At 34.3% G+C, this 13,609-nt stretch overlaps 1 pseudogene; it reads right to left on the bottom strand.

Moving 5' to 3' along the window:
• Positions 1 to 102: 102 nt before the first annotated feature.
• On the bottom strand, positions 103 to 13,446 carry LOC132610437 (sesquiterpene synthase 14a-like; annotated as a pseudogene).
• Between the last annotated feature and the right edge of the window lie 163 nt (positions 13,447 to 13,609).

Below are 13,609 nucleotides of genomic sequence, written 5' to 3'. Positions count from 1 at the left end.
AAGAAAAGCTATAAATGCTTGCAATGAGATTAAAAGATCCATCAAAGAACATAATTGAAACAGGACTCAATACGACTTCATCGCCTGTATTTTATTAAACGAAATATGAGTAAAAAGACAACACACATGAACTAATGTTCTTGATATGCTGAGACAACTATTCTCAAACATTAATAGAAAGCAGCAATCCCCCAATTTCAGCAATCACTTAAAAATATTTCTAAGTTTTGGTGAGTGGTACACATCAACACGATTATCCCCATGATGTACTATTGACAGAATCAACAAACAATAAGGTAATGACGTCTTTGAGTTTGTTTTTCGAATTTGTAAAATCATCCCCTTCGAGAATTTCTACAAGGCGTGCAAGATTTAAGGCAGGATCGAGGACAAACGTTGGTACTTCAGTAGCACGTAGATATTCTGCATTTATGTCTTTCCATGCATTTGCGATTTCCTTCCAAGCCTCAGCATATGCCTCTTGTTTTGAAGCTCCATATTCTTTCATGTAGCATTCAATGAATGAAGCTCCATGTTCTCTTTGTTGTTCATGCTGCATGAAATAGATTTCAGTATGTGCAATACAACTATACGTTTAAACTTTAAACATCTTTTTTTAAGTTTAAACTTAAATGCTCTTAAACTTTTAAGCCAATACATTCTTTAAATGTAGATAGTTCTAGTAATCAAAACCTACGTATCTGTTTGATGACTAATTAGCCTATCCATGTTAAAATGTATCTATTCTCATCTGGTGCCAAATGTACCTCCAAAATGGGCAACGAGACCTACTCATAGTGTTGGTGATCTTGCAGTGAAATTACAATTACAATTGAAAAATAACAATGAAGCAATAAAATTTTTTTATGGCTGAGGCGCGGATATCTCGCTCTCTTTAAGGAGATTCAAGCCCACTGCAGCAAATTTACCGGTCCAGCAGTAATCTTTCTGACTTGTCCCCTCCAGGATGCAACAGCCCGAACACGTCGTATAACTCAACTAACTCTAGACAAGATGTTGAGTCCAAAGCTCCACCAAATGAACACCTTCCTTCAACTAATAAACTCTTTTATTTTTACTTTCCTCACTTTTTATGAATTCTCCAAAGGATATATATTTTTCCTTTCTACTCTCACAAGTTAAGGATTTTTTCTATGTATTTGAATGTATGTTATGGAGAATAATAATTCATCCTTTTATAGTGGATGAAAAGGTATAGTAGTCACTTTTTTTTACCACAAAAACGTGTGAAACATTTACCAAATTTGTTGTTTTGTGGCTGCTACATTGGCTGCTACCATGTGAAATGTATGGTCAAAGGATTTACCAAATTTGTTGTTTTGTGGCTGCTACCAATGTGAAAAACATTGGCTGCTATCATGCGAAATGTATGGTCAAATTTTGTGGGCATTGTAATATTAAAATGCTAAAACAAGACCTTACAATCCCCCACTCATTTTAATATTAACATAAGAGAGTTTATCAGTTGAAGGTAGATTAATATGCGTAATGAAGGTGTGCTCTGCATTGAACCTCCACTTAGTAAAACAATAATCTTTACTCCAGAGCCGTAGTGGTCTCAGACTTGAACTATGACTGCTTTAGGGAAATAAAGAATTACCGCTTACACATAATAATCAAGGTGTTGACATGAGCTTTAATAGCCAGCACATTACGGCCTTGTGCTATCCCGGTTTTTCATGAGTGCTTTTGAGAACGAGCCCAATTCTCATAGAAAGCGGCCTACTTTCACACTCACATAGGTGAAATCTGTCAAGAGTGCTTCTGTAACTTAACACCCCACTCATACGAGCTACAGAGTTTCATTAAGAGTTTATAAACCCAACCTCCACAAATTGTTACATAATAATGCACTTACATCATAGGGAGGGAATAAATAAAATAGTGCATTTTTCTCAACAAGTCATCATATGATTCGTTTTTCCCATTGAACCTGGTTATAGGATCTCTAGTCCCCAGGTTGGGTTTCCTCATATACGACTCATGAAGTTATGGGCTTCAATCCCATCCCCCTCGATGTGCTCCAGACCTTTTCTCTTGCCAAGGCCTTGGTTAGTGGATCTGCAAGATTATCACAAGATTTGACATAATCAACATTAATGGTACCACTTGTCAAATATGATCTCACAGTACTGTGTTTTCTCCTTATAGATCTGGATTTACCGTTATAATAACGGTTTTGAACTCTACCAATTGCAGCGGTGCTATCACAATGAATTAAAATAGGAGGAATTGGTTTTTCAAAATAAGGAATTTGAAATAATAAATCTCTTAACCAATTCGCTTCTTCACTAGCTGAAGCTAAAGCAATTAGTTCATCCTCCATGGTAGAGTTAGCAATAACAGTTTGCTTTTTTGATTTCCAACAAATAGCACCACCTGCCAACGTAAAGATATAATCAGTGGTAGAACAGGAATCACCAGATAAAGTGTTCCAATCTGCATCAGTAAAGCCTTCAAGTACAGCAGGATATTTTTTATAAAACAAGCCATAGGTTTTTGTACCAACTAAATATTTCATAACTCTCGTTATGGCATGCCAATGTTCACTACCTGACTTGCTTGTAAACTTGCTAAGTACTCCAACTGCATACGCAATATCAGGCCTAGTGCAATCAGTCACATATCTCAAACTTCCAATTAAGCTAGCATATTCCTTTTGATTTATCACATCATTGTCACTTTGAACAGGAAACAAGTGAACACTTGAATCAAAAGGAGTTATAACATGCTTGCAATCAAGTAAGTTATATTTTTTCAATATTTTCTCAACATAATGTGACTGGTCAAGGAATATTCCATCACATGTTTTAGTAATTTTTATTCCAAGAATTAAATTTGCCTCACCAAGATCTTTCATGTCAAAATGGCTTCTAAGAATATTTTTAGTTTCATCAATAACATTCATGTTAGAGCCAAAGATCAATAAATCATCAACATAGAGGCAAATAATAACATGTGAATTATTCCAAGACTTGTGATAGATGCACTTATCACATTCGTTTGTTTTAAAACCATTTTCAATCATGCAGGAATCAAATTTGTCATGCCATTGCTTTGGTGCCTGTTTCAAGCCATATAGGGATTTAGTAAGTTTACACACTTTGCTCTCTTGGCTTGCTTCAATAAAACCTTCGGGTTGTTCCATATAAATTTCCTCATTTAGGTCCCCATATAAAAAAGTAGTTTTTACATCCATTTGGTGATTGTGTAAATCAAAAATTGCAGCAATAGCAATTAAAAGCCTTATGGATGTAATTCTAGTTACCGGAGAAAAAGTATCAAAAAATTCTAGGCCTTCTAGTTGTTTAAAACCTTTAGCAACTAGTCTAGCCTTATATTTATCAACAGAGCCATCCGGTTTTAACTTTTTTCTAAGGACCCATTTACACCCAATTATTTTACAACCCGGTGGTAAATCAACTAACTTCCAAGTTTTATTGGAAATAAGTGACTTCATTTCATCATTTACAGCCTCTTTCCAAAAAATAGCATCATGTGAAGATAAAGCTTCTTGTAAATTGAGAGGGTCATCTCCAACATTAAAAACGTAAAAATCAAGACCAAAATCTTTTTCTACTCTAGCTCTTATGCTTCTTCTTAACTCAAAATCATCACTTTCTTTATTTTTCAAAACAGGAGTAGAAGAGCTAGGTAGTGACAAAATATTTTCGTTAGTCCTATGACCCCCACTATTTTTAGAATCAAATGGAAATTTGTTTTCATGAAAAATAGCATCTCATGATTCTATTAGTATATTATCTTCAAGGCTAAAAAATCTATAGGCTGTACTATTTGAAGCATAACCAAGAAAAGCACAAGTAGTAACTTTTTTACCCAATTTACTTATTTTGGGATCCATTAGCCTTACATAAGCTAGACAACCCCAAACTTTTAGATATCCCAAATTTGGCTTGTGACCTCTCCACAACTCAAATGGTGTTAATTTAGTCTTTTTATGAGGCACACGATTCAACACATAACAAGCAGTTAAAATAGCTTCACCCCAAAAATTTAAAGGTGCACTAGACTCAATAAGCATGGCATTTGTCAACTCAACCAAAGTTTTATTTTTTCTCTCCGCTACACCATTAGATGCAGGAGAGTAAGGTGGAGTAGTTTCATGAATTATTCCCAACGATCTAACAAAAGAATTAAACTCGTTAGACTCATATTCACGGCCTCTATCACTTCTAATTCTTTTTATTTTTAAAATTTTCAAAAGCATCACTTTTATTTTTCATTAAGAAAACATATGTATACTTAGAAAAGTCATCAATAAAAGTGATAAAATATCTATTTCCTCCACGAGTTAAAATTCCTCCAAGTTCACAAATATCAGTATGAATTAACTCTAATAATTCAGTTTTTCTTTCAACTTGGAAATGAGGCCTTTTTGTGATTTTGGCTTTACTACAAGCCTCACATTTTTCAAAATCCTTTTTAATCATTGGGATTAATCCTAAACTACTCATGATTCCCACATAACGATTATTAATATGACACAAACGAGCATGCCAAAAATTAGTGGAAGAAAGCATGTAAACAAAATTAGTAACTTTATTTATTTCAACATTCAGCTTGAACATCCCATCACAAGCATACCCCTTTCCCACAAAAATACCTTTTTTCAGTATTACATATTGATCAGATTCAATAATCTGTTTGAAGCCTGCTTTATTAAGAAGAAAACTAGACATCAAATTTTTTCTCATGGAAGGAGTAAAAAGTACATCTTTTAGAGTTAACACCCTTCCTGAGGTAAAGCTCAACTCGACATCTCCCTTTCCAAGCACTTGAGTAGTGTGAGAATCACCAAGCATGATGGTTTTGGGCTCCTCAAATGGAGTGTCACACCCCATTTTAACCCGGAAGTTAAATCAGGAGCACAACATATTGGTGATTCCTATTTTTTGTTATAATGAGTCGCCACCTAATTATTTTAACGGTGAATTAGGACACCTAAAGGTTAACTAAGGCAAAGTTAAAACTAAACCTCAATTAATAATCTGCTTAACCAGTGTGATTCTAGGTAAGGGCTCTATATTATCCTAAAGGGAAGGGGTTAGGCATCCTTTAGAATCCGTTAACTTACGGTTATCCGGCCAACTTAGGTTAATTAAATAGGGTGAGATACAATGTTCAAATTTTAAAATGACTTACAGGTATTACTTGGGTCTTAAAGGAAAGTAATGTTAGTTAAGATTTATGAAAGATAAAATAATTTGCACAAAAGAGGACTTTAAATACTACTTAAAAATAAAACTTATAAATATGACTTAGACTTTAAATGAAAGTAATAAATAATGCTATTTAAAATAATACTTGTAGAAATTATGATATTTTGCCTATAAATAATAGCTTTTGAGAAAAAGGATTTAGCACTTTTAAGCTTTGAATAAATCGTATTATTTGATTATAGCAATGTAGAAAAATCTAAGCTTATGAATAGGATTCAAAAGGAAGTGAATTTTCTTTATCATTTTCTTATTAACTATGATAATTACGCTTAGCTAAAATATGCATGATTGATTCAAATTTGAAAAGGTTATCTATAAAAATATACTGATAATTGCGTATTCGTGACGCTTTGAAACGTTTATGATAAAATGTGATTCCCTTTACTTAAAATATATAATCATGTCATTTTGCAAATTGATTATTTCAAATAAGATAAAAGCATGAGAAGAAAATCATAACTTATGGGATTAATGGTTAGTCTTCCTTAAACTAAACTACCCAATATTAAAACTAAACCTATTAATTCATCTAGGGTTTTATCTAAATTAAGAAAATAAAACAAAATAAAGAGTTAGTCATGCAATACAAATTAAATGCACAAAATAAAATAGACGAGGCAAATGAGTTAAATGGGCTGCTGGACCAAGCTGCTGTTGGGGAGAATGTACTCAGCCCGTTTGTCAACTACTGCGCACTGTTCATGCTTGTTGGGCTTTGGCCCAACATTTATGTTTTCCGTTTTTGCTGTGGACATGGATGGACCGAGAGAAGATCTCGTTGGGCTTTTAGCCCAACACCGCGTGCGGAGGGAGACGAGTCCTTTGGACTTGTATGCGAGATTCATGCGAAAAAAATGAAAGAAACAAAATTAGTATATAATCAATAAGGCTACAGGTAAGAAAAAAAAATACAAATTTAAACAACCCCACAAATTATATGTATACCATGTATCCATATGAATGTGTTTCCGTGAGCATACTTGTAATATAGGTTCACATACATATTCCAACTGATATATATATGCTTGCAGCAACACATCAAATTCGCACGATCAGAGAAAGATGACAAACTGGCGACCAACTATACCCAGGACTCGCTAACATATCTACTCACACGGAATGCACCTCATATAGACTAAGCAGATTCACGATATTCGTCCATTTTGAAGAATTTAAACTTGGCATTTGCATATATAGTATATGTATAGTCTAAAAGAAAGTGTACTACCCACACCATAACATATGCCAAACTTCAAACTGTATAAAATCCCATCAATCCCAATATTAAACACACAGAGAGGCCAGCAAGTGCGCGATATTACTAATGGCTAACAGTGGGCATTTTTGAACATAGACAAAAGCAGACCAAACATCAGACCCTCTAGGGCATGTGAGGGATACTGATTTTGCAGGAGGCAAACTACAAACTAGCACTGATAGGATATAAGCATATAAGACCACTGTTTAATTTAGACAAGGACAAGTACTCAAATCACAGGAATTGGTAAACACAGAAAGATACCAGTGATGTCGCTAAATATGGTCTTATTTAATGTGTTTAGAAGTACGCCAACACAGCCTTTAAGATGAACAGAAATTCAGAACCAAAGTGTTCATGTAAAACATCTCAAACATATGATAGCATCTCATACATCAGTAAAAAAAAGGGTGAGTAGACATTCTTAGACATCACACACAAGTTAACCATCCAGAAAACAGGTGACATGACTGCATTTGGACAACAACGACATACGAGGCCAGTTCTAATTCAAATCATCACTTAATGAAGACACCAGATATGTAAGGACAGATTAAACAGTTGTACAGACTCCTTGTGGATGACCTAAACTAACACTAATGCATTCATGAATCACATAGGGACATCAAACTGAAACAACATTCAATGTTATCCTAAACTACTAAGATATCTAAATAAGTATCTATGCTTGTATCCAACATGATTTCTGCTAAATTTATATGAGGAATAATCATAAACTATAACATGTGATATCATATAAAAATATAGTCAAGCAAAACCACAGGTTAACTGATGCATAAACAACCAAAGTTGGACCTGTATGGCACAACCCAACAGCTACTGAACTGATCTGTGAACAATCATTTTTTTGACACACAAACTATACTTAAACTGCTTTAAAACTGAATACGTATGACTGATCAAGATAAGACAATAAACTGAGACACTGCAGATCCACTAAAAATAAACACATGCACCTAATTGACAAACTAGAAATTAATGCATAGAACCAATAAAATGAAGACTAAATAATCAATACAGACCCAGCTAGCACATGATTGACCCGAATTGAGGCAGAGCATAGAGCTGATCGACTACAGTGTTAGAAACAGGATTAACTTAAGCTTAATCGTGCATAATGCCACAAACACAAACATGAACTAAATCGTGACTGACCAAACGAATCACATAAGTAGTCTAAGCACTCAAAGCATTTGCTAAAATTTAACTAATGGAAGGTGTATTACATACTAAGGGAAGAGAGCACCTAATTGATTTCATGCAAATAACAGGGAGATAGCATCATACATGAAAAAGAACCAAGCAAGTAAATTTCATTCAAGGCAGGGGAGTGTCAAAATCATAGTAAGGAAACAACGACCTCAACCAAATTGAAACTTCCTTCTTCCAAATATAGAATCCAAAAAAAATGACAGAATTGGTTTTAAATATTTGTATTCCTTTAAAGACTATTTAGCCAATTTATATTAGATTGACTAGGTTTAACTTGATTAAACTAACATGCACAACTATAAACAACAGAAATATTATATGTGCCTAGACTGATCATTAACCAGATTAACTAGGAATGAGACTCCAAATAAATCCATACAATTTACCAGACTGAATTCTCAGCATGCAAACAAACTATGTCCAAATAAGCCGAACATCTTGAACTAAATGAACAGCAACATCCGACAATATCTAAACTAAACTAAAATGTAATAATGACTCATCTACTACTACAGCTAAGTTGAACATCGAACTAAACCATACAAACACATAAACATACAAAATTAAAAGGGAAGGAATGGGATTTACCTTCTTCGGGTGCAGCGAAGTGAGGCCTCGAATCTCCGATCTGCCTCGAAACACTTCAAATTCTCCGAGTTAGTATCCACTCGGATCCGACGCAGCGAAAAGAGAATGGAAAACGTGTAGTATTTTTAAATCGATATTTGAACTATATTGTGACTGCTAAAATATCTCGTAGGGATTTTGGGTCGACTGAAAACCCTTTTTTAGAGGATTTCTGGCACTGAAAAGAACTCGTTTTTGTAAGGGGATTCTTGCGATTTCCGAACCTTAATTTTCAGGGGATTTCTCCGTCTAAACAAGCTGTTCTTGGGGACCTTTTGAATCAAAGATCCTTTCTTTCTTACGGTAATTTCCTCAATCGAAAAAATCCCCCTAGATATGTTCTAGGAACGATTATTTATAGCTAGATTTTTTAGGATTTGGGGCTAGGGTTTTCGTTTTTTTGAGGAAGAGAGAGAGGAGCAGGGGGACAGGAGAACGTGGGGTGGCAGAAGCGTGGGGGAGATAAACGGAAGTGGGGGGGAGAGGAATGGTGGAGAGGAGAGAAGGAGAGAGAAGGGAGCGGGAGGGAAAAGGGGGAAGGCGGCGAAGGAGAGTGAAAGAACCCTAGGGTTCTTTTGTTTCAACTGACCCGGGTCGGATCATTGGGCTGGACCGGGTCAGTTCAGATAGTGTGTTTTGTTGGGCTAAAAATATATGGGCTGGGGTGAATTAAAATGTGGCCACATAAATTAAATGTGGACTAGTTTTGTGAATTGGTCCGAAAATAATATGAGTTGATTGGGAAAATAAAGGCTTATTTAAATAATTTGTATTAAAATATTATTTAATATAAAATATGCAATTATTGGTGCTCAGATAAAAATGGCGTTGTAATAGCCGTGCAATAATATTTCGAAAATCCACAGTAAATAAACACTATTATTTAATTATGCAAAGATAAATGCGATGCGTGTGCGTAAGCTGGTAAAATGTCGAAATGATAAAAAATTGTGAATAATAATAATAATAATAATAATTATTATTATTATTATGGTTAGTAACTGTAATAGAATAATGAAACGCCGGTATTGATAAAAGGCTAATAATTATAGTAAAAATATAAATATATATATATTTTTTTAATTTTCCAAAATATTAGAAGCATAAATAGGTATTTCGGAGGAGAGGCGGGACAAAATTGGGTGTCAACATGGAGTATACACTTTGAACCAATCTTTGTCATAGCAGACATGACGGTTTGCACCAGAATCAACCCACCATCCATCAACATTTTCAACCATATTTATGTCTGTTATCATCGCCACAAGTGGCTCTTCGGTAACGTTTGCCTGAGGTGCAGGACCACGTTTCCGAAACTTGCAAAATCGAGCAATATGCCCACTCTTGCCACAGACAAAGCATGGTCCTTTATTTTGTGTTTGTTGATTTTGTGCTTGGTTGATACCACCATTATTTTTCTTGGGAGGTCTACCGTTATTTTTCTTAAATATTTTCTTCTTAGGCTTCATAGAGGTATTTTTGTTAGCATTAGGAGCAACATTATTTGAAGTAATTAAATTTACCTTATTTGTGACGGGTTGTAAGTTGCTCTGTTCTGTTTGCAAAAGTGCATCTTGGCCCCTTGCTTCTTCCTCCATGCGGATTCGCATAATCAACGTCTCAAGAGAGGTTTCCTTTTGTTTGTGGCGCATAGTTTTTTGAAATTCCTTCCATGAAGGTGGAAGTTTATCTATTATGCCACAAATAATAAGGTTATCTCCAATTTTTATATCCTCGGACCTGAGCTCTCCAACGATCATTATAAAATCTTGGGCTTGGTCTGCCACTGATTTGTTGTCCACCATTTGGAAACGAAAAAATCTACTAGCAGCATATTTTTTCGCTCCAGCCTCCTCGGTATCATATTTACTCTGCAGCGCTTTCCATATTTTCTTTGCAGTAGAGTAAGTTCTATCATAATAATCATAAAAATTATCTGATAGACAATTAAGTAAATAATACCGACACTTGTATGAATCTTCATCGTACTGTTCAGTTTTTTCTTGAAGAGAAATAAGTTCTTCATCATTCATGGAAGTGTTGTCTATTTTATTTGAATTCTTCTCAGTTAATACATAAGAAACATTGAGAAGACTTAAGTAGAAGAGTACTTTACCCTTCCATCTCTTAAATTGAGTACCGTTGAACCGAAATAGCTTGTTAAGATCTCCTACTTTGACATCCGCCGATTTTTCAATTGTAGCCATTTGAATTCTCCTTAAAATTGTTGGTGATCTTGCAGTGAAATTACAATTACAATTGAAAAATAACAATGAAGCAATAAAAATTTTTTATGGCTGAGGCGCGGATATCTCGCTCTCTTTAAGGAGATTCAAGCCCACTGCAGCAAATTTACCGGTCCAGCAGTAATCTTTCTGACTTGTCCCCTCCAGGATACAACAGCCCGAATACGTCGTATAACTCAACTAACTCTGGACAAGATGTTGAGCCCAAAGCTCCACCAAAAGAACACCTTCCTTCAACTAATAAACTCTTTTATTTTTACTTTCCTCACTTTTTATGAATTCTCCAAAGGATATATATTTTTCCTTTCTACTCTCACAAGTTAAGGATTTTTTCTATGTATTTGAATGTATGTTATGGAGAATAATAATTCATCCTTTTATAGTGGATGAAAAGGTATAGTAGTCACTTTTTTTTACCACAAAAACGTGTGAAACATTTACCAAATTTGTTGTTTTGTGGCTGCTACATTGACTGCTATCATGTGAAATGTATGGTCAAAGGATTTACCAAATTTGTTGTTTTGTGGCTGCTACCAATGTGAAAAACATTGGCTGCTATCACGTGAAATGTATGGTCAAATTTTGTGGGCATTGTAATATTAAAATGCTAAAACAAGACCTTACACATAGCTTTAGGGGAAATTAAAGAATGCAAATAATAAAATATGTTGGCATACTTACTTCATGTCCAATAATATCGTCCTTCAATCTGTTGATTAGTAATGAAGCTCGAACGACCAAAGACTCATTTATCACCCATTCAAAAGTATCGTTGGTTATAAATTCCTCCATAACAATCAAAGAGGTAACAATAATCATCTGAATGAAAACGGTTAAAGTAGCGTTTCTCTTATAATCCTCGCATTTTGGAATAGTGCCAGCATTCAACCATTCGGCTTCCTTAAGATAGCTTTTGGTCCACTTTTTTGCCTAGTTAAGAAGGAATTATTAGAAGAAGAAAAAAAGTAGCTTGGTGCACTAAGCTCCTGCTACGCGCGGGGTTTCGGGAATAGCCGGACCACAAGAGTTTATTGTATGAATCATATTCCATATCTTCTTTCGGATAAACTGTAAGTGTTTTATCTTTTACTTTTCTTTTTCTTCGTTGTAAGTTAGTTTAACCGATTAATAAGGACGAGTTTTTAAGCAAAGCTTACCTCATTTTTTTGCATAGTAGACACATTCTGCTTTACCGTCTTTGATCAATTCTTCTTCTATTTCATCAAAATAATCCATAAAGACCTGATAAAGAGGTCTCATATAGGGTGATATCGAATCCATATCACTAATGTCACATCTGCACGTCAGGGATTTGTATCAAAGTCCACTAGTTGATAGTATATATTTTACTTCTACATATCATTTTACGATAACTAGTACTACTATACTTGATATATACATGCATAATAACACTTAATTCTTACTCAACAACGGGGAAATGACAAAGATTGATTATTAAGGTTATACTTTCACCTCTCGATTGCATCAGTGAAAGGCACAAGTTCATCATAAGTTGCACAAGCATCATAGAAGTCATCAGTGATGGCGATGATAACGATTAATTTTGTTAACGTTCTTCTTGCACATCTATATTTAGGCTAAAAAAACACCTCTGTTGCCCAAAAGTAACACTCCACCAGTTTGTCTCTTGCATATGGAAATTTGTTTACAAAATCCAGGTCTTTCCACCACCTACATATAATATGTATATACACAAACATATTAATGGTTAGTTACGTTTTAATATAGCACACGAATACTATAATTTACATCACGAAGTATGTACCATATTCATATATACCTTGTAAGTTCGCTAAGCTCTCTTTGGTGCATCTTTTGCAAAATGTAGAAATCCAATTTCGCAAATTTCAAAAGAAAATTGTTATGTGCTTCAACGTTTCCATAAATACGTAAGTATTTTCCTGCTCCACCTCTTCGTACATTTGTATGAATTGGCTGGCTCAAGGCTTCACTAACTTGGACCTTGAGTGAGTTGTCCAATTTAGGGGCCATGGACTTGAGATGAGTGATGGTAAAAGTTAGAGCTTCTTCAAGAATGTCTTCCCCATGCACTCTTAGATGTGCTCCTTCATATAAACTTAATAATCCTAGCACATCTTTAGTAAGAGTTTCCTTGAACTTCTCATCATGGTTGATGAATTTTTTGAATACATCTGCTTAATTATTATCATGTGAGAGATTAAACTAGTTAAAAAGACGTACAAAGCCCAATATATGTGTATGTGTGTGTTAATAATAATTGTATGTTGGTTGCTATCGTTAAAAGTTTGACTCAAATTAAAAGTTATCTGCCAAAATTTAACGTTAAGGTCTTAAGGACAGAGATTACTCTATCAAAGCTGAATCTAGATTACTCTATCATAGCCACATCTTCTTCCCCATGTATTATTTTCTAACAATCTTAATAAATTTAAGGGAGTTATTTTATCAACTATTGCAGTTTATTTAATGATGCTGTGTATTCATTTTGAAGTAGACTATCATGAAAAGTCACCTAATCCAGCGTCTCTGCTGGTCAATTTGAAATGACATTTAATGTTCAGTGCCTGGATGTTTTCTAAAGATCATAAAGACAAGGAAAATATTAATTTAACGTGAGGATTCAAAAGTCAGATTATTTTTCCAACTTCTGAAACCTATTTTCCTAACAAACAAAGAGTTCCATGCAAATTAAGCCTACAGATTCAAGCAATAGAATCATATTATAATGCTAGAAATGACACAGCTCTCTTTGTGAATGTCTCGATTTTTTTTTCAAACCTCTACCCTTTGTACGGGAAAGAATATTATTCAATCTCATTAGTTAAATTCAAAGTAAAAGGAAAAAGTTTTTTAGTTTTAGAATGTAATTGTCACTGCTTTAAAATTGAATTCAACATAATATGAGAAATGATAAAAATGGAAATTATTTTCTTATTTGATTCTACAAAGTCGTATAGAAGCCTTTGTTTTTATTTCTTTTA

This window comes from Lycium barbarum, chromosome 9 (assembly GCF_019175385.1).
Source record: "Lycium barbarum isolate Lr01 chromosome 9, ASM1917538v2, whole genome shotgun sequence".
Lineage (NCBI taxonomy): Eukaryota > Viridiplantae > Streptophyta > Magnoliopsida > Solanales > Solanaceae > Lycium > Lycium barbarum.
This window is presented reverse-complemented; position numbering and strand designations above follow the sequence as displayed.